Here is a 20,052-nt window from a genome sequence, read left to right on the forward strand (position 1 = left end):
CATCCGTCTCACGACCAGCACCGACAACACCCTAACCAGCGCCGAACACCTGCATTTCCAGATCCACACCAACCCGAACACCACCCTCAGAGGCACCCTGATCTACAGACCCCCTGGACCACGCACGCAATTCAGCGAGGACATCGCCGACTTCGTCAGCCCGCATGCCCTCCCCTCCGCCGACTACATCCTCCTGGGAGACCTCAACTTCCATCTGGAGAACAACAACGACCGCAACACCAGCACCCTGCTCGACAACCTCGCCAACCTGGGACTCAAGCAACTGGTGTCCACCCCCACCCACCTCGCCGGACACACACTCGACGCAGTCTTCTCTTCCAGCACAGACATCAACTTCAGCCACGCCACAGAGCTTCAATGGACGGACCACAGCTGCGTCCACTTCACCTTCAAGAGAACGACGTCCCACCACCACCAGAAACAGGCCGCCCGCAGAAGCTGGAACAAGATCACAGCAGACCAGCTCGCCACCTCCCTGAGCCAGCACCCTCCTGCCAGCTCAGCGAACCCCAGCCAGGCCGCAGACAACCTCACGAAGTGGATCAACAACTGCGCGGACGAACTCGCCCCACTGAGGACCCCGCCCAGCAGACCCGGCAGCAAGAAGGCCCCATGGTTCACCGACGAACTCAAGAGCTCCAAGAAGTACTGCCGAGCCCTCGAGAAAGTCTGGAGAAGGGAACCGACACCGGACAACAGGACCTCCTTCAAACTTGCCACCCGGAAACACCACCAGCTGATCCGCACCGCCAAGAAAACAGCTTTCAAGGACCGGTTGGACAACAACGCACACAACTGCAAGGAACTCTTCAACATCGTGAAAGAGCTTTCCAACCCCAGCGCAGGAAACAACGACATCACCCCATCGCAAGACCTCTGCAACTCCCTCGCTTCATACTTCCACAACAAGATCGCCGACATACACAACAGCTTCAACAACCAACCAACGCACACCATGACCGAACAACCACCCCCCACCACCACCCTCCACGCCTGGACCCCGATCAGCACCGAAGACACCATCCGCACGATGAACTCCATCCACTCCGGATCACCGACCGACCCCTGCCCTCACCACGTCTTCAACAAGGCCGACGCTGTCATCGCACCCCACCTGCGAGACATCATCAACACATCCTTCGACACCGCCACCTTCCCCGAGAGCTGGAAGCACGCCGAACTCAGCGCTCTTCTCAAGAAACCCACAGCGGACCCCACCGAACTCAAGAATTACCGCCCCATCTCGCTCCTCCCGTTTCCAGCCAAAGTCATCGAGAAGACCGTCAACAAGCAGATGGCCGCCTTCCTCGAGACGAACGGATCCCTCGACCCCTCACAGTCCGGCTTCCGAGCCAACCACAGCACCGAGACCGCCCTCATCGCCGCCACCGATGACATCCGAGCCCTGATGGACAATGGAGAAACAGCGGCCCTCATCCTCCTAGACCTCTCCGCGGCATTCGACACGGTCTGCCACCGCACCCTAGTACGGCGCCTCAGCAACATCGGCATCCAGGACAAGGCGCTGGAATGGATCATCTCCTTCCTCGACGGAAGAACACAGAGAGTCCGCCTACCACCGTACAAGTCAGAGGCCTCCGAAGTCATCTGCGGCGTCCCCCAAGGATCATCTCTGAGCCCCACCCTCTTCAACGTCTACATGAGCCCCCTCGCGGCCATCGTACGCAAACACAACCTCAGCATAATCTCCTACGCCGACGACACCCAGCTGATCCTCTCCCTGACCAACGACCCCGCCGCCGCCAGAGCCAACCTGCACGAAGGGATGAAAGAGGTAGCCGAGTGGATGACGACCAGCCGCCTGAAACTGAACTCGGAGAAGACGGAGGTCCTCATCCTGGGCTCCTCACCCTCCGCCTGGGACGACTCCTGGTGGCCTCCCGCCCTGGGCACCGCACCCAAACCGACAGACCATGCACGAAACCTGGGCGTCATCCTGGACTCCTCCCTCTCCATGACCAGGCAAGTCAACAACGTCTCCTCGGCGTGCTTCAACATCCTTCGCATGCTACGGAAGATCTTCTGGTGGATCCCCACCGAGACCAGGAAGACCGTCACCCAGGCCCTCGTCACCAGCCGACTGGACTACGGCAACGCCCTCTACGCCGGTACCACCGCCAAGCTCCAGAAGAGACTCCAGCGGATCCAGAACGCCTCAGCCAGACTCATCCTCGACATCCCACGAACCAGTCACATCTCCGGACATCTGAAAGACCTTCACTGGCTCCCCGTCAACAAAAGAATCACCTTCCGCCTCCTCACCCACGCACACAAAGCCCTACACGACCAAGGCCCGAGCTACCTCAACAGCCGAGTCAACTTCTACGCTCCCAAACGCCACCTCCGATCAGCCAACCACGCCCTCGCCACCGTCCCCCGCATCCGAAGAGCGACTACAGGAGGAAGGTCCTTCTCCTACCTGGCCGCCAAGACCTGGAACTCCCTCCCGACCGACCTGCGCCTGACCCAAGACCACCTCTCCTTCAGGAAGAAGCTGAAGACCTGGCTGTTCGAGCAGTAGCGGCACCCCCCCCCCCCCCAGCGCCTTGAGACCCTACGGGTATGTAGCGCGCTTTATAAGTGTCAATGATTGATTGATTGATTGAGACTGTATGGAGCTGGACTCTGTAACTAAAATCCGATGGTTAACTTACATAAGATCTTTTTTAACTGATTTAGGTATAGAAAAGTATTATCTAGTTCCAACCTCAATCATAGCGGTATCTGGAAAAACACTGAAAAGGAGTCTCTCAGCCATCTTAAAAACTTTGGATTGCTAAAGAAGGGTCAAAACCAACGGTACAACAAAGTATTGCCCTTCAAATTACTCCTAATATTCAGCCTTATCTAACCTTTGTTTTTACCACCTTTGAAAGATTTCTATTGGTCAGATTTAGGCTGAATTTGTTTCATCGTTTAGTTGCCTTCCCAACAAATAATAACTGGGATAAGGTTTTATCTTGTTGTCCGTGCGACAATAACTCCAAACAGGCAACAATCCATACCGTGTTTTTCTGTCAATTCTATAGAGAGTACCGGAAAAAATGGTTAATACCGCTCTTAAGGCTCATCGGAATTAGAAGATGCTGTCCAGCATTACTGGCTTTACAGCAACTGGATGAGGAATGGATAGCAAGGATAATAGTGAAGTTTTTGAAATATATCTTCCGACATCGAATGAATTTATAATAACCTACACGATGTTCCAGTTTCACAGAACTTTCCTTCTTTTAACTTAAATTTTATCTTTTTAAATGCTTTTTTATGAAATAATTGTTATATTAGTATATACATTTGTATAATTATGTGATGTATTTTTATGTGACTGCTTTTATGGTTTTTTACAATGGCAAAAGCCGAATAAAGTAATAATGAACACTATGAACACACTGATAACCAGTGCTGAAACGATTGTGTTCTCCCCCTAAAACATGGCAAAATTGACTTATACCCAATTGGCATATGTAATTTACTTGTAAGTTCATAGTAAAGTGGTACTACCTGTACCCACTCACTTATGTAACACTTTAAACATGTGTCAGATCTGCCATTACAGTCTGTGTGTGCAGTTTTTAAACTGTCATGTCAACCTGGCAAAATAAACGTTTTGCAGTGTACATAAAAATTAGGACACATCCTTTTAAGTTTTACATGTCCTGGTACTGAAAAACTCTCACATACATTTTACACTACTGCAAAACCTACCTCTCACATAGGGTATCATTGGGGTTACCTAATTACATTTAATAAGTGATAATTTCCAAATGGGAGCAGGTAACCAGTTCATATTTGTTGTCTTTGGAATTGTAATGAAAAATCCTCTCTCATGGTGAAGTTGGATTTTACATTACAATTTAGAAAATCTCATTTTTAGAAAATTGGCACTTTCCTGCCATTTAGTGCCTGCAGTCTGTCTCTAGGAAACATGATGGGATGTGTGAGAAGTTGGCCTGGCATATGCTGTTCCTAGTTATAGGGACACCTTGCACCAGTCCAATTCGACTCCTATTGATGATAGGTTTAAGACAACCTTTAAAGAAAGCTATCCTAGTGGTAGCTGTGGAGAGCAGCCTTCAGGCTAAGTCTTGAAGGAGTGTTAAGCTTATTGTTTTACCATAATAACCTCTTGAATAACCAAATGAAAGAGTAGTCCACACAGGTATATATATAAAATATATGTATTTATTCTAGACAGAATCCCACAGTCACTTTATGTGGCTAGTGGCAAAGTTACAATTCAAACAAGCATTTCTAAACACAATAAATAGCACAGAAATCAATGGGCCCCAGGGGGGGACCAAACCATATACTAAAATAGTGGTATAAGAACCACGACAATTCTACAGGCAATGCCTAGGGCATTCATGATCGCTTGCCCCTTCAGAATCCACCCACAGTTAAGAGGAAGGGGACCCACGGTAGACGCGTGCAGTGCAAAGAGCTGCTATCGGGATCGCAATGTTAGCCTATGGAGAATGTTGCGGTTGAATATTTAAAGCTTAAGGATCCTTCTAGCAACAGTACAAAGTTAAGGCTTGAGACTTAAGGCTTTGGAGAGCCCACCACCACTGGAGTACCGAAGTACCACTGTTACCTGCCCCAGGGAAGCCGGGTGCATAGGTCGATTCTGGTGTCGGGTCGCGGGCTGATTTTCTATGGAAAAGTAGTCCAAACTGCTGCTAGCTGAAAGCGTCGTTGAAGTCGTGAAGATTAAAGTTGAAGAGAAGATAAAGATGAACCTGAAAGCAGAGGGGACAGAGTCTGGGTCACAGCAAAGTGACCAGGGAGCTCACAGCAAGGAGCTCGTGGAAGTCGGGTGCTTCAGGTGTAGAAGGTACAGCTGGGCTCTGCAGTCACGGGCTCCGGGAGGCTTCAAGGAAGGCCAGCTTCTGGAGGGCGACTGTCCCACGTCGGCTGAGGGTCGCTGCGGTGTTAGTGTCCCGATTGGATCCACTACGCATTGGCAACCGCAACCCACACAAGATGGACAAAGCAGCTGCTGGTGCAGACCCACGAGGTCTGAGGGTGCTCTCCTTTGCGGGGAGCGTAGAGCAGGCCTGGAGCAACCAGGGGAACTCTTGGAAAAGAAGATTGTCCTCCGTCAGGGCCCACAAGTCGAGAGACAAGGGACCGCGGAAGGCAGCAAAATGGAGTGCGTAAAAGGGCTCCCACGGGCCACCGGAGCGGGCCAGGGAGCTGAGAGTTGGCACAAATGCTGCTGGATGGTTGGCTCAGAAATGGGCCAAAGCACAACTTCCCCACTGGTCGGGGTCGTGTGCTGGACAAGAGGTGGCCGGTGTCTCGGGGTATGCAGGGATCTCGACACCCACGTGGTCCAGGGTGCTCAGACTTGCTGGGCACACTCACAGGACGCTGGGATGCACTGGAGACCCACCTCGAGGTTGCTGGAAGGCGTCGAAGGTCGTGAGAGCAACGAAGTTCCAACCGGGTATCTTGTAGTCTTTTAGGTGCCTGCCAAGCAGGGGGATAACTCCTTTATCCCAAGGGAGATTTCTTCAGTCAGCTGGGCAGCAGCTTGTCGAAGGTCAGTTCTGTGAAGTTCTGGACGAATCTAAGGCTCTAGGGCAAAGTTATTCCCATATATCCCCAAAATTAGGGGATGGTCCAAAATAGAGCCTACCAATCAGAGTAGAGGCGGGAAAGGGTGGCTACACCTACTCCTCTTTGTGTGTTTCCCGCCTGGGCGAGGGGCAGGATGCCCCTGAACCAGTTCCAGGTGGTGTATGCAGAATTGGGGCTCTGCAGCTGCCTACGTGCAACTCTGAAAGGACATTTGGTGCACCCACCCTGTTCCAATCCACATTATCCTGTCTGGGGAGGTGCTGGCACCTCCCTGCCACAGGAGCCCTATTGTCCAGCTGGCGAGGCTGGGTTTTTCCCCAGCAACAGCCAGCCAGAGTCGTATAGGTGGCGGACAGTAGCCATTTTGTGGTACATGTGCACTTTTAAATTGGTGTCTAAATTCTACCGCTTTTCCCATATCACCCTCCTAGCAAGGGGGAATCGTGCCCCCATGCCCATGGCTGGACTGGGGGTATGATTCCTTCATGTTTGACACCAAACACGATATGGTTCTGTGTAGCCATTCTCAAGTTATCGCGATGACGCGATTCACTTATAATGCGGTTTAGAGTATATGGTATGGCTACACTACAAACAACCCAGTAACGGTTTTACGAAGGTTGCAGAGAGGTCCTACTCATGTAGGGGTCCCCCCTCACACATACCTCAGCACCCAGCCCTGTAGGATTACCAGGGCCTGCCATAGGGGTGACCTATGAGAGTATATGTGTTGTAATGGTATGGGACATAGGGTACCTACATCCCTGTAAGGGGTGCTAGCACCACCTTACCCAGACTACAGTAGTGGCCTGGTGGTGTCAGTTTGGGTGGCTGTCCCAGGGTGGCACAATAAGTGCTGCAGCCCTGGTAGGCCTACTGGGGGACCCATGCCCTGGGTACCTAGGGCACCATCTACAAGGGACTGGTAGGGCATGCCCAGCATCCAATTATGTTTGTACCTAGAGTACTCACAACAGTTTTAGGGAGAAAGCAGATAGGCTGGGGTCCTGGATAGCAGGATCCCAGCCAGACTAGTCAAAAACCACTTAAATACCAGGCAAAAAGTTGGGGGCAACCATTAGTCAGATTCCACTCTCCTACATAACCCCCCCCCCCCCCAAACGAAAGGAGATAAGGCTAACCTTGTCCAGATAAGCCTTTATTTCCTGAGTGGCCATATAAGGAAGAACCTCTACTAACATGGTTGCTCCCTGTGTCATGGTCCACTTGGGAAATCCTACCCCAAGGGGTTCTAGAGTTTCTCCAAAGTCTAGGAAAATTACCTGTATTGGTTTTTGGGTCAGAGGTGGGCTGGTGGGGTGTCTGAGTCTGGAAGTGAGACCCTACTTGGGTTGGTCTCAACCTCCTCAGATCACTGGCCACTATGGAAGCCTTTCTGCCCATGACTGTGTCATATCTGGCCCTAAGGGTCAACCTCTGGCTGCCTACAGCTGGGGGTTGGATCCCTTTTGCTGGAATAGTGGAGGGCACTGGAAGGTTTGGGGCAGCTAGGCCCCAGGTTTCCCTGTGCTCAACAACATCCATTTGAGGGGTGCCTATACCTAGGGGTAAGGGGGATCCCTCAGTTTGTAGAGGAATATTCACCTGGCTAAAACTACTCTGCTGGGTGTCCCTAATCTGTTGATGAGGGGGTTCCTCTGGGCAGGGGCCCAATAGGGGACCACTGACCTCCCTGACCTCTGCAGCCCTGGGCTGACTGAGGCAGGGTAGAGAGGGGCAGGATACCTGCTCCAGACTGGGTACCACCTTGGAAAGGTCCCCTGCCATCAGAGAGGTGGGCAGGCCAAGCCTGTCCACTTCTGGGGCAGGTACTTCACAAGGGGCAGGATCAGTTCCCTGAGAAACTTGATCCTTACCTGTAGTCTGGTGGGGGGAGGACTGTTCCTCTTCCCCTATGCTCTCTGTTTGGGTAGAGTGATCCATAGTTTCAGGATTCACTCTTTCTATTTTCTCCTGGGGTGGAGGTGAGGCCCTCAGGGTCTCATCCACTCTCTCAGGGATTCCTACCATTTTCAAATGGGCCTTGTGGTCAACCTCAGCCCAGGCTGAGATTTCTAGATCATTCCCCAGTAGACAATCTACAGGCAAGTTTGGGGACACTGCCACTCTCTTTGGGCCAGTGACCCCTCCCCAGCTGAGATTTATCACTGCCATGGGATGATCTGTCCTGATTCCATCTATGTTGGTCACCTGGTAGCTAAATCCAGGTAAAAGCTGTTCTAGGGGCACTAGCCTCTTGGTCACCATGGTGACACTGGCCCCTGTGTCCTTATAGGCCACAGCCTTCTGACCATTGATTATTGGCTCTTGTCTGTACCTGCCCAGAATACTGGGGCTCATGGTAAAGTTGGCAAACCCCATGCCACCATCACAGACCATAGTTGCTTGAGTGGGGGACCTGGATAGGCCAGAGTCTCCCTGAGTTCCCCAAGAAATCCCAACTAAATTTTTGGGTGCACTCCCACCGCCTGGGGGATTACTACTAGTAGTAACAGGAGGTGTTGGAGCTGGTTTTGGAGGAACATTCTCTTTATTGCCATTATTAGGACAGCTGGAGTCTGTTTTCCAGTGGCCAGGTTGCTTACACACATGGCAATATGGTTTCTTGTTATTAGAGGAAGTATTTTGGGACCCACCCCCAGCACTGGGTTTTTAGGGCCCTTCAGAGGACTTTTCTTGTTTATCATCCCCACCTTTCTCTTTGGGCTTAGTGGAATCCTTCTTCTGGTCACCAACTTGGTTCTTAGGCCTAATCCTGGTTCTGACCCATTTGTCTGCCTTCTTTCCCAATTCTTGGGGAGAGGTCAGATCAGAGTCCACCAGGTGCTGGTGTAAAAGTTGGTTTTGACAATTATTAAGAATCTGCTCCCTCATAATGAGATTATACAATCCTTGATAATCATTAACTTGACTGCCATTTAACCAACCTTCCAGTGCCTTGGTTGCACAATCCACAAAGTCTACCCAATCTTGATTCTGTGCTTTCTGGGTGTCTCTGAACTTAAGTCTGTATTGATCAGTGGTTAAGCCAAACCCATCTATTAAAGCAGCTTTCAAGATATAATAATCATCAGCATCCTCTTCTCTTACAGAGAGGAGCTTGTCTCTCCCTTTATCTGAAAAGGAGAGCCACAGGATTGCTGCCCACTGCTCTACTGGGACCCTCTGTACTCTACAGGCCCTTTCAAGAGCAGATATCCATTTGTGGATATCATCCCCATTCTGATAGGGGGGCACAATCTTGTGGAGGTTCCTATTGTCAGGGACTTTCTCTCTAACTCTAGGGGTTTCATCACTGCCACCAGGGATCTCTAGACCCCACTTCTTTGAAGCTTTCTGAAGCTCCAGGGCTTCCCTGTCCAATGCTAACTGTTCTCTTTTAAGCTCAAGCTTAGCCTGCTCAAATTTGATCAGTCTGCATTTCCTCTCATGGGAGGATTCTCTTCTCTGAGAAGAGGCAGAGGACCCTTTGGATCTCTGAGAATGGTTGGATCCCACTGAGGGGGATCTGTTCCTTCTTGGACCCACCACTCTCCTTTTAAGGGTGGAGGGAGTGCCTCTTGAGCCATCACCTCCATGTTGTGAGTGGTTTGTTTCTTCCAGGTCAGGACTTTCATCCTCTTCCTGGTCATCATCAGAGTCCACTCTGGGAGTGTCCTCTTCTGATGGATGCCCACCCACTCTGTCTGTTCCTCTGGACCCTATGGACTCCATAAAGTCTGCTATGAGCAGGATTTCCCTGAGACGTTGTGTGTTGGCACCTTTGTTTGTCTTCAGTTTTCTAAGGGTGCACATTTCCCTGAGCTCTGCAAAGGAGAAGTGATCATACTTATCTACTGGGACCCTCTGGGGTCCTTCCATAGCCTTAGTGGCACCTGCACCTGAAGACATGTTTAGTGTAGTGATGTATCTACCTACACTAAGTGTGGCCTACTGAACCCTCTCTTGAGTTGTAGTCAAGGTGTGCTAAACCCTCTACACACAACTCTAAGTTCAGTAGAACTTATTGTATTCTAGCTTGAATTTATATGTACCTTTGGTACCAAGTGGCTTTCACTTTAGAAATTCAATTTGTTATCTGGTAAAACAATGGCAAGCTTGAATCCCACCGCTGCACACCAATGTGAGAAGTTGGCCTGGCATATGCTGTTCCTAGTTATAGGGACACCTTGCACCAGTCCAATTCGACTCCTATTGATGATAGGTTTAAGACAACCTTTAAAGAAAGCTATCCTAGTGGTAGCTGTGGAGAGCAGCCTTCAGGCTAAGTCTTGAAGGAGTGTTAAGCTTATTGTTTTACCATAATAACCTCTTGAATGACCAAATGAAAGAGTAGTCCACACAGGTATATATATAAAATATATGTATTTATTATAGACAGAATCCCACAGTCACTTTATGTGGCTAGTGGCAAAGTTACAATTCAAACAAGCATTTCTAAACACAATAAATAGCACAGAAATCAATGGGCCCCAGGGGGGGACCAAACCATATACTAAAATAGTGGTATAAGAACCACGACAATTCTACAGGCAATGCCTAGGGCATTCAGGATCGCTTGCCCCTTCAGAATCCACCCACAGTTAAGAGGAAGGGGACCCACGGTAGACGCGTGCAGTGCAAAGAGCTGCTATCGGGATCGCAATGTTAGCCTATGGAGAATGTCGCGGTTGAATATTTAAAGCTTAAGGACACTTCTAGCAACAGTACAAAGTTAAGGCTTGAGACTTAAGGCTTTGGAGAGCCCACCACCACTGGAGTACCGAAGTACCACTGTTACCTGCCCCAGGGAAGCCGGGTGCATAGGTCGATTCTATTGTCGGGTCGCGGGCTGATTTTCTATGGAAAAGTAGTCCAAACTGCTGCTAGCTGAAAGCGTCGTTGAAGTCGTGAAGATTAAAGTTGAAGAGAAGATAAAGATGAACCTGAAAGCAGAGGGGACAGAGTCTGGGTCACAGCAAAGTGACCAGGAAGCTCACAGCAAGGAGCTCGTGGAAGTCGGGTGCTTCAGGTGTAGAAGGTACAGCTGGGCTCTGCAGTCACGGGCTCCGGGAGGCTTCAAGGAAGGCCAGCTTCTGGAGGGCGACTGTCCCACGTCGGCTGAGGGTCGCTGCGGTGTTAGTGTCCCGATTGGATCCACTACGCATTGGCAACCGCAACCCACGCAAGATGGACAAAGCAGCTGCTGGTGCAGACCCACGAGGTCTGAGGGTGCTCTCCTTTGCAGGGAGCGTAGAGCAGGCCTGGAGCAACCAGGGGAACTCTTGGAAAAGAAGATTGTCCTCCATCAGGGCCCACAAGTCGAGAGACAAGGGACCGCGGAAGGCAGCAAAATGGAGTGCGCAAAAGGGCTCCCACGGGCCACCGGAGCGGGCCAGGGAGCTGAGAGTTGGCACAAATGCTGCTGGATGGTTGGCTCAGAAATGGGCCAAAGCACAACTTCCCCACTGGTCGGGGTCGTGTGCTGGACAAGAGGTGGCCGGTGTCTCGGGGTATGCGGGGATCTCGACACCCACGTGGTCCAGGGTGCTCAGACTTGCTGGGCACACTCACAGGACGCTGGGATGCACTGGAGACCCACCTCGAGGTTGCTGGAAGGCGTCGAAGGTCGTGAGAGCAACGAAGTTCCAACCGGGTATCTTGTAGTCTTTTAGGTGCCTGCCAAGCAGGGGGATAACTCCTTTATCCCAAGCAGCTCGTCGAAGGTCAGTTCTGTGAAGTTCTGGACGAATCTAAGGCTCTAGGGCAAAGTTATTCCCATATATCCCCAAGATTAGGGGATGGTCCAAAATAGAGCCTACCAATCAGAGTAGAGGCGGGAAAGGGTGGCTACACCCACTCCCCTTTGTGTGTTTCCCGCCTGGGCGAGGGGCAGGATGCCCCTGAACCGGTTCCAGGCGGTGTATGCAGAATTGGGGCTCTGCAGCTGCCTACGTGCAACTCTGAAAGGACATTTGGTGCACCCACCCTGTTCCAATCCACATTATCCTGTCTGGGGAGGTGCTGGCACCTCCCTGCCACAGGAGCCCTATTGTCCAGCTGGCGAGGCTGGGGTTTTCCCCAGCAACAGCCAGCCAGAGTCGTGTAGGTGGCGGACAGTAGCCATTTTGTGGTACATGTGCACTTTTAAATTGGTGTCTAAATTCTACCGCTTTTCCCATATCACCCTCCTAGCAAGGGGGAATCGTGCCCCCATGCCCATGGCTGGACTGGGGGTATGATTCCTTCATGTTTGACACCAAACACGATATGGTTCTGTGTAGCCATTCTCAAGTTATCGCGATGACGCGATTCACTTATAATGCGGTTTAGAGTATATGGTATGGCTACACTACAAACAACCCAGTAACGGTTTTACGAAGGTTGCAGAGAGGTCCTACTCATGTAGGGGTCCCCCCTCACACATACCTCAGCACCCAGCCCTGTAGGATTACCAGGGCCTGCCATAGGGGTGACCTATGAGAGTATATGTGTTGTAATGGTATGGGACATAGGGTACCTACATCCCTGTAAGGGGTGCTAGCACCACCTTACCCAGACTACAGTAGTGGCCTGGTGGTGTCAGTTTGGGTGGCTGTCCCAGGGTGGCACAATAAGTGCTGCAGCCCTGGTAGGCCTACTGGGGGACCCATGCCCTGGGTACCTAGGGCACCATCTACAAGGGACTGGTAGGGCATGCCCAGCATCCAATTATGTTTGTACCTAGAGTACTCACAACAGTTTTAGGGAGAAAGAAGATAGGCTGGGGTCCTGGATAGCAGGATCCCAGCCAGACTAGTCAAAAACCACTTAAATACCAGGCAAAAAGTTGGGGGCAACCATTAGTCAGATTCCACTCTCCTACAGGATGTATCTGTCAATTGAGCTTTGCTTATTCGCCCAAGACAGCCAGACACAATAGGGTGCTTAGGTGTGCCTGGATGGGCCATCAGTGGCACGATAGGAGGGTGGAACAGGGCACAGCACTACTTCCACTTGAATAGGCTGTGGAGAAAACAAGGGGATGGTTTTTCAACATCAAATGACCTTGACTACATATGGCATGCAACCATATCTCCTATGTTGCATGGGGGGATATGATAGCTATCTTTTAACTCATTTTAGGTTTAATACTTTTCATCGGCTGGTCAGTTATCCAGGAATAAATGATTGGTCTAGAGAACTTTCTCTTTGCCCCTTTGACAATGTGTCCTTACAATCTACCATTCACGTGATATTGTTTTGTAAATTCTATGTAAAGGAAAGAAAAAGATAGATCCTCCCTTTGTTAAAACAGGCAGGTTGGAGACAATGCAGACCAGCGTTTTTACACCTACAATTTTTAGATAGCACATTATCAGTAAGTACTATGACTGTTTTTTTTAAAAACATTATGAGAGCCAGAAAAAGCGTAAATGCATAATGTCTACCTTGACTAAAGTCTGGAATGTATTATTCTCTAGGCTAACTTACTTCCACTTGAACACACTTTTTGCACCTTGTCACAGATAATGCATTTTAATTAATGTATATATCAAATGTTTTTTATCTGTTTTTATGTACGTGTACACTTTTATGATTCTAAATGTCTAAAATTGAATAAAGCTAATTTTGAATTGAATTTAATTGAATAGGCTGTGTCCTGCCTCAACACAAAGGGCTGCATATCTCCTGCAGTTAGTCTGGAGCTAGGACAGGGCAGAAAGGGTTCGTGTGAACTTGAAAGGGAAATGCCTAGAAGCTTCTCACACTTCAAAAGAAGGCCCAGGTATAAATGATGGACCTCAGACACCAACTCTTCAGAACGCTTAAGGGCCTGTGAATATTCTGCCAAGAAGAAGGTCTGCTGTGCTGCTGAAAGGACTGCCACTCTGCTGGACTGCTGCTCTGAAGGACTGCACCCCTGTTGTGCTGACCTGCAGCCTGCTGCCCTCTTGCCTGGGTGAGAAGGACTGGACCTGCTTCTGTTGAGCTCAGGATCATCAGAGTGACTCCACGGGCTAGTTGGTTGGCCTTCTGACTAGAGCCTCAAGGTCAGAAGGCTCCAACGGCATTGAAACCAGCACCTGGACTCTGCCATCTATGAACCCTGCCCTCCAAAGCTGTCCAACCCATGTCCTGGACCCTCGGAAATGGGCCTGAATGTGCTTCTGCTAGCCCAGTTGTGGTCTCCCTTAGTGTTGACATGAAGTGACGTGAAGACCCACAAAGCCTCACTGCACAGCTGACAGCTACAATGGCATCAATGCAGAGCAATGCAAAGCCCCACAATGCGTTGCCACACAGCTGCTAGCTCCATCAGAACTGACGCAAAGCCTTGCCAAGCTATGCTGCACAGCTCACCTTAACTGATACAAAGCCCCACAAAGCCTTGCTGCACATCTTCAACAGAACAGACACTGGGCGATGCAAAGTTTTGCTTAGCAATGCCGTGAAGACTTGGCAACAGGATTTAATGTACTTTGTTCAGCTGGTCTAACTTGGTCCCTGTAGCTGACGGTCAGTCTGAATTTGTGACTTTGTGTTCCGGTCTAGCACGACCAGACAACCACACTTAGTGTTTGTACCTTTTGACACTATTTTCATTGAAATGGAACACATTTCATATCTCCGGTTCTACTGATTGTATTTTTGTCATTTGGGTTTTGTCCAGAGCATAGCCTAGGGTCAGCCTCAACTGACTAACTGTCAGAAGGAAGGGTGTCACACCAGAGCGGAGCTCTGCAGTGTAGGAGAGAAGGATCTGCTTCACATGTTTGCCCCCACTTTTGCTGGTGTTTCACTGTTTTTCGACTTTAGTCTGGCTGGGATCCTGCTATTCATGGCCCCCACCTAGCTGCTTCCTCTCTAAATTGATTGCTTGTACTTTAGGTACACTCCAGATTGGGTTCTGGGGTACCCTTGTGAGTCCCTAGTATATGGTATACTATGTACCCAGGGCAGAGGTACCCCAGAGGCCTTCAAGGGGCTGAAGCATGTATTGTGCCACCCCTGGAAAGCCATGCAAAATGACACCACAGGTCTGCTACTGCAGCCTGGGTAAAGTGGTGCATGCACCCCTTACCTCACCTGTCACTGCACATAGTAACCTATCAGTCACCCCTATGGCAGGCCTTATCAATCCTGAAGGCAGGGTGCTTGGTTATATGTGAGACGGTGCCCAGGCATGAGCTGAGCCCCTCTGCAGCCTTCAGAATCTCTTGTCCGCGGATGTCAGTGGTGCAGCCTGACCATATACTCTTAAGTGCATTATATCTTAAATGGTTAATGCTAACTTTGGACTGGCTACACGGAAACATGTCGTGTTTAGTGTCAAACACCTTGGAATCATACCCCCACATCAGTTCTTGGTGTGAGGATATGATCCCACCCTTCTAGAGGGAGAGACATGGCAGTACTGGTATACCCAGTAGAAATCTAATAGAGCCCTGGCATCACAAAATGGATGCTGCAGCCACAGACACGGGTCTGGCCTCCTACTGCTGACCAAAATTCCAGCAGGGGAGGCCTGGACAATAGGTTTCCTGTCACAGGGAGGTGTAGCCACCTCCCAGACAGGCTTATGTATATGGGGGTTGAGTGGGAGCACTCTCTGAGTGCTTTGAAAACCTGCACTGGGGGCACATTTGGTGTCCCTGTGCATAGTCCAGCTCAAACCAGTTCAGGGGCTTCCAGCCCCTGCTCTGGCATGAAACTGGACAAAGGAAATGGGTGTAACCACCCCTCTTTCCAAACCCTCCCATAGGTGGGTCCCCAGAGCTAGTCCAACCCCTTCCTTAGGAATATGTAAGGAACCTTTGTAACCAGAACTTTAGTTATCACTGGATGAAACTCTGAAGCTGAATCCTGGAACTTCGATGCACTACTAAAGACTAGAGGACTGAAGAAATCTCCCTTGGGGTCAAGGAGTGACTCCCCTGCTTTGCAGACACCAACGAAGCATTTTGCCAGTCTGAATTTCCAAAGCTTCCGCTGGACTCCAAAGTATTTGCAGCCTAGGAAGAGGATTTTAAGACATCTCAGAGGCCGACCCAAGTCCCCAGCAAAGCTGAGACCCGCAGCCCTCGTGAGTAGTGTGGAACCGGAACTCATGGTCATCATGCACTTTTGCAAGTGCATTGACTTCTCAACGTCTCTTGAAGTCGTGCTTGGGCTTACTTGTTTCCCCCACCTCGAGCAGAGAATCTACCGAAGACTGTTGGCCTAGTCACCCCGAGTGACCCGTGGGCCGCCATTTTGTGTTTCCTCTAGAGGTCCCTTTGCGATCCCTGGTCTGTCGACTGGTGGGTCCCTGAGGGGGTAACTTTGATTTTTCTTGGGCTTCCCTGGTTGCTCCAGACATGCCCTGACTCCCAACCAAGTGGCGAGTCCCTCAGGCCTTGCTGGTCTGCACCGAAGCATCTTTCTCCTTTCTGCGTGGGTTGCTGTTGCCAAGGCTTGTTGTATCCAATCCGGGCACCAATGCTGCAGCACTCGACATCCTTTGTGGGACAGCTCGAATCTAGCTCCTGGTTGTCCTCGACACCTCCTGGTCCTCGTGGCTGAAGAGTCAAGCTTCACCCGACATTGGTGGGCCTCAACCTATCACCTTCCTGGTCACTGGCTAGTGACCCAGACTCTGTCCCCTCTGCTTTCAGGTTCTTCTCAACTTCGATCCAGGCTTGGACCTCTTTGGACACTTCTCATCTTCCCGGCAGCAGCACTTCTTTGCCAGCTCCCATTGAAATCGATGACGCGACCCGACACCATTTGACACCTATGCAGCGGGCTTCCTTGGGTGAGGTAACACGAGTACTCTGGTGCTCCCGTGGGTGTTGACCCTAGAACTTCCTAAGTCCCAAAGGGTTTGGTCCTGACTCATTTCTAAGTGTCCCTAATCTTTAAAAATCTAATTGCGACTTTCCTTATAGAAGCTAACGGGAGCTCGCAGCTGTGTTCTCACACTGCACACGGCCCACGTGGGTCCCCTGTGTCACTACCTTGGGTGGTTCCTTGGGGTACAAGCGATTCTACAGGCTCTAGGCCTTGTGTCTAGTTAAGTTGTGGTTCTTATACCACTATTTTAGTATATGGTTTGGCTCGCCCCTAGGGCCTGACATGTATTTGTGCTTACTACTGCGATATTTGAAGTGTAACTTATGTGTTTTGACCTCTAGTCTCATAAAGAGACTAGGAGGGTGTGTTTAGAAATAAATACATATATTTTATATATATATACCTGGTGTGGTGGTCTGTCATTTAGGCACTTAAGAGATTATAGACTGGTAAAACAAGCTGCTTTACATTCCTTCAAGACTTAGCCTGAAGGCTGCTCTCCATAGCTACCACTAGGATAGCTTTCAATAAAGGTTATCGTTAACCTATAACCAATAGGGAGTTGTTTGGACTGGTACAGGGTGCCCTCTATAACTAGTGGACAGCATATACCAGGTCAACTTCTCACATTGGGATTCCAGCTTGCTATTGTTTTACCAGATAATCTCAATTGAGTGACTAACTGAAAACCACTAAAGATACCCTAGGTACATATAATACAAGCTTTAGAATACAGTAAGTTCTACTGAACTTAGAGTTGTGTGTTAAGGGCTCGCACACCCTTTCTACAACTCAAGAGAGTTTAGTAGGCCACACTAGAGTAGGTAGTGCAATACACCACACCTCACTAGTAAGGTCTTCAAGGCCAGGAACCAGTGGGTCCCTGCCAGAAGCCAATGGGCTTCTAGTTTCCAAGTATAATTACCTCCCATTCATGGAACTGAGAGCATTATGCACAGCTAGGAAACTGAGGACAGGCAAAAGTCCAACCACCCAGCATCTCTTAGAGGTACTCAGGCTGGATGATCTCAGAAGACCTATAGGGTCTGAAGGGGTAGGCAGAGTGGGTGGGACAGCACATGAGGAAGGCCCTAGGGGTGAAAATCCCCATGACCTGACCTCTAATGCTGACCAGGAATATGACAATGATCTTGACCTGGAAAATCCAGCTCCCCTGGAGGATGAGGGAAAGGGCCACAATGGCCCCCTATTTGTCCCTCCAAGAAGAGTTGGTGGTGGGCCTAGAAGGTCTAGATCTCCATCAGTGGAGTCTAACCATTCTGGTTCATCTATAGGGACTTCTATCTCTTCTCATAGGAGAGAATCCTCTCAGGAGAGGAGGGAGAGACTGCTTAAGTATGAAGAAGCTCAGCTTGAAATCAGAAGAAAGCAGGTAGCCATAGATAAGGAGGCCCTAGAGCTCTACAGAGCTAGAAAAAAGTTGGGACTAGAGTCCCATGGTGGCAGCAACATCCCTAGAGATAGGGAGAGGTCTCATGACCATAGAAACCTGAATAAGATTGTCCCTCTCTACCAGAGTGGGGATGACATCCACAAATGGATAACTGCACTGGAAAGGGTCTGTAAAGTTCAAAGGGTCCCCCAGGAGCAGCGGGCAGCAGTCTTATGGCTCTCCTTTGCAGACAAAGGTAGAGATAAGCTCCTCACTGTTAGAGAGAAAGAGGCAGATGATTATAGCAGTCTGAAGAGTGCCTTGATTGAAGGGTTTGGCCTAACCACTGAGCAATACAGGTTAAAGTTCAGGGATACTGGAGGGTTGGTTACTTGGCAGCAAAGTACATGACTTCCAAGGATTGTACAATTTGATTATGAGGGAGCAGATCCTTAATAACTGTCAAAATCAGCTGTTGCACCAGTACCTGGTGGACTCAGATCTGACCTCTCCCCAAGAATTGAGAAAGAAGGCAGACAAGTGGGTCAGAACCAGGGCCAGGCAGAAGGTACAGAACCAAGGTGGTGAACCCAAGAATCAAGATCCTAAAAATCTGATAAGGGTGGGGAGAAAGGTAAAGACCAGAAGTCTTCACAAGGGCCCCAAAAATCTTCTTCATGTGGGGATTCACAATCTAACAAGGGAAAAGGCCAAAAGAAACCATGGTGCAAAATCTGTAAGCAGAAAACTAACTGGACAAGTGACTGCACCAAGTCAACTCCAGCCACCATTGCCCCTAAGGCAACTGTTCCCCCTAGTACAGCTACAATTGGTTGTGGTAATGTTCAGAATAAGGGTGTAGTAGGGTTGACCCTGGGTTTTGAGATGGACTCTGGCATAGTCAGATTTCCAACTCAGGCTGTTCTAGTCTGTGATGAAGGCATGGATATGTCCTCCTTTGTGAGTCCCAGTAACTTGGGCAAATACAGACAGCAGCCTTTAATTAATGGAGTAGAAGCTTGGGCATTCAGGGACACAGGAGCAAGTGTCACAATGGTGACAAAAGATCTTGTGGATCCTGGGCAGATTATACATAGTTAAATGTACCAAGTGACCAATGCTAGCAATGTCAGAACAGACCATTCTCTAGCAGTTGTTAACTTCTCCTGGGGAGGGGTAACTGGCCTTAAGAAGGTTGTGGTAAGTGCAGACCTACCAGTACAGTGCTTGCTTGGCAATGATCTAGAAACTTCAGCTTGAGCTGAAGTGGAGCTCAGGACACATGCAGAAATGTTAGGGATCCCTGCTCATGTCATTGCTGTCACTAGGTCACAGGCCAAAATGTCTAAAACTGAACATGCCCTGGATTCTGGAAGAATGGACCAGGTGCCTCCCAAGAGGAGGAGTAGTAGGGTTAAGGTAGTGCCTTCCCACCTGACTCAGAATACAGATCAGTCTCCTGAGGGAGATGATCTTGAGCCTGAAGAAGGAACTGTTCCAGAGGAGCTTGAACCTGACCAGGTTGAGTTCTTGGGGACAGGGGGCCCTTCCAGGTCTGATCTGACCCAGGAGCAGAAAACCTGCCCCTCCCTTGAACCCCTCAGAAAGCAAGCTGCTGATGAGACTGCTGGGAATGCTAGTGGCACCCATAAAATCTATTGGGATGATGGACTCCTTTACTCAGAGAGTAGAGACCCCAAGCCTGGTGCATCCAGGAGGTTGGTTATACCACTGAGGTTTAGGGGCTTCCTATTGACACTAGCCCATGATATTCCCCTAGCAGGACACCTGGGCCAGAACAAGACTTGGGACAGAATTGTCCCTCACTTTCACTGGCCCCTCATGTCTGAAGACACTCAAGAGTTGTGTTGCTTCTGTTTGACCTGCCAAGCCAGTGGCAAGGCAGGTGGAACCACAAAGGCCCCCCTGATACCACTACCTGTGGCGGGGGTTCTCTTTGAGAGGGTTGGGATTGACATTGTTGGTCCCATGGATCCTCAAACTGCATCTAGGAACAGATTTATCCTGGTGGTGGTGGACCATGCCACTAGGTACCCAGAGGCAATCCCACTTTGGACCACTAAAGCACCTGTGGTGGCAAGAGCTCTCTTGGGTGTATTCTCAAGAGTGGGCTTTCCTATGGAGGTAGTATCTGCCAGAGGTGCAAACGTTATGTCAAGTTACTTAACTGATATGTGGAAGGAGTGTGGAGTGAATTA

The sequence above is a fragment of the Triturus cristatus genome, chromosome 6 (assembly GCF_964204655.1).
Source record: "Triturus cristatus chromosome 6, aTriCri1.1, whole genome shotgun sequence".
Taxonomy (NCBI): domain Eukaryota; kingdom Metazoa; phylum Chordata; class Amphibia; order Caudata; family Salamandridae; genus Triturus; species Triturus cristatus.